Below are 2,036 nucleotides of genomic sequence, written 5' to 3'. Positions count from 1 at the left end.
GATATGGACTCGGATAAAATCAAGTATGTGGTTTTGTTTCTAAGCTTTTCTGGAAGTCCAACTACTCAACAGCTCAGTCTCTAGTCTGCTGACTACGGCCTTTCATTCGCCCTGCTCCCACCCCATCCTCAGAGAGAGGTAAGGGGTGAAACTGCTCACTCAGATGAAGTAGTGTGTGGCCCAGTGCTCCCAGTGATGCTCTTCCCCCTCCCACATGAACTTAGGCAAGTGGAAGGCTGTGGACTTCAGATGTGACATCTCAGAACAAGTAACAACACAACCTATCTTAGGTACTTTGCTTTCGCTTTGATAAGATACCATTACCAAGATAACTTATAGAAGGAAGAGTTTAGTTGGAGTTCATGGTTTCAAAAGGTTAGAATCCATGACCATCTTGGAAGGAAGCATGGCAACAGGCAGGCAGGTGTTATACTAGCTGAGAGTTCACACAGGATGAAAAAGGGGGGGCATTTCTCTACCAAGGGAAACTGCTTTTCTGGAAGGCATCATACCTCTAAGACCATACCCCGAGTCCCCAAGGAAGGATAAATGGGGGTGAACACAACAGAGATGCCCCTGGCTCCCCAGTCCTTTGGCTGACTGCCCCATCTCTACTTGGTACACTTTCCTCTGTTGCCTGAACTGCTTCTGTTATGAAATGATTTTAGCTTCCTACATCACAGTGAATTTCTGATTGTTTTAACTTTATACAAAAATTAAAAGAATTTTTCAGCAAAAAGAGAACAATGAAGATCTTATGATCCAACAATGGGGCCATCAGAGGAGGGAGGATAGCTCCTCTGCCCCTGTGTTTCCACCATGACCTGCATGTTACCAGGTTACTTCCTCAGGGAAGCAGACAAAAATAGAAAAACGAACAGTGCACATGAGAGAAAGCCCAAACCTGAGAAGATGCTATTTCCCGTGGCCGATGTCTGACGGTGTATTTCCAGGCTCCTGGTATACCTGAGAAGATGCTATTCCCCGTGGCCGATGTCTGATGGTGTATTTCCAGGCTCTTCGTATACCTGAGAAGATACTATTCCCCATTGCCGATGTCTGACGATGTATTTCCAGGCTCTTGGTATACCTGAGAAGATACTATTCCCCGTGGCTGATGTCTGACGGTGTATTTCCAGGCTCTTGGTGTACCTGAGAAGATGCTATTCCCAGTAGCTGATGTCTGACGGTGTATTTCCAGGCTCTTGGTATACCTGAGAAGATACTATTCCCAGTGGCTGATGTCTGACAGTGTATTTCCAGGCTCTTGGTATTTTATTCATGGAATTAAAATAAAAGCATGCATAGTCTGCCAAGCAGCAAAGAAACTTTATTCAAAAGCCAAGTGGTAGTGCTGATCAGAAACACATGATTAAAAGTGATGCTGGGCCACAGTACTCAAGGGCCCTGAGGTATTGCCTGTGGCTTCTTTATGGTGCTGGGAGGAAGGTGGGTCTGATTACTAAGGGGCCTGATTTGGATGGTCCCCTATTCGATAGACAATTAAATTCATAACCTTTTTGCTATTGAGCATGTTTCTTCCCATAATTCCTCTGATTCAAATCACATGCATGTTCAAGTATGTATATGCAGAAGAGGGTAAAGAGGCAATTCTCCCTTAAATTTCAATTAGAGGACTGTCTACCTTATTTCACCTTGCCTAAACTACGCACTCCACGCTAAGGTATTCCTTTGTCCCTTGTAGTTATCCCCTTATGACCCTAGGGGGCAGACAAGGACAAGGAAGATAAAATTCACTAGCGGCAGTCTAAGGAAAGAAACAACGGCTGGAGATGAACCGTCTTTACAAAACGATGATGTGACTCATAAAGGATGGCAGGTAAAATCCGAAGGGAACGAGAACAATGTCCTTACCGGTGACACACGGTCAAGTCTTTAAGATAAACCACATTCAAATCTACTCTCAAATTACATTCAAGTTTACACTCCTAAAACCCTCTCAAATGTACAGTTTACCCCAGCATGTTCTGGATTTGTGGTGAAAGCATCCACGCCAATAAATGCTTCTTCTCTAG

The sequence above is a fragment of the Chionomys nivalis genome, chromosome 13 (genome assembly GCF_950005125.1).
Source record: "Chionomys nivalis chromosome 13, mChiNiv1.1, whole genome shotgun sequence".
NCBI classification, from domain to species: Eukaryota; Metazoa; Chordata; class Mammalia; order Rodentia; family Cricetidae; genus Chionomys; species Chionomys nivalis.
Note: the sequence above shows the minus strand (reverse complement) of the source record.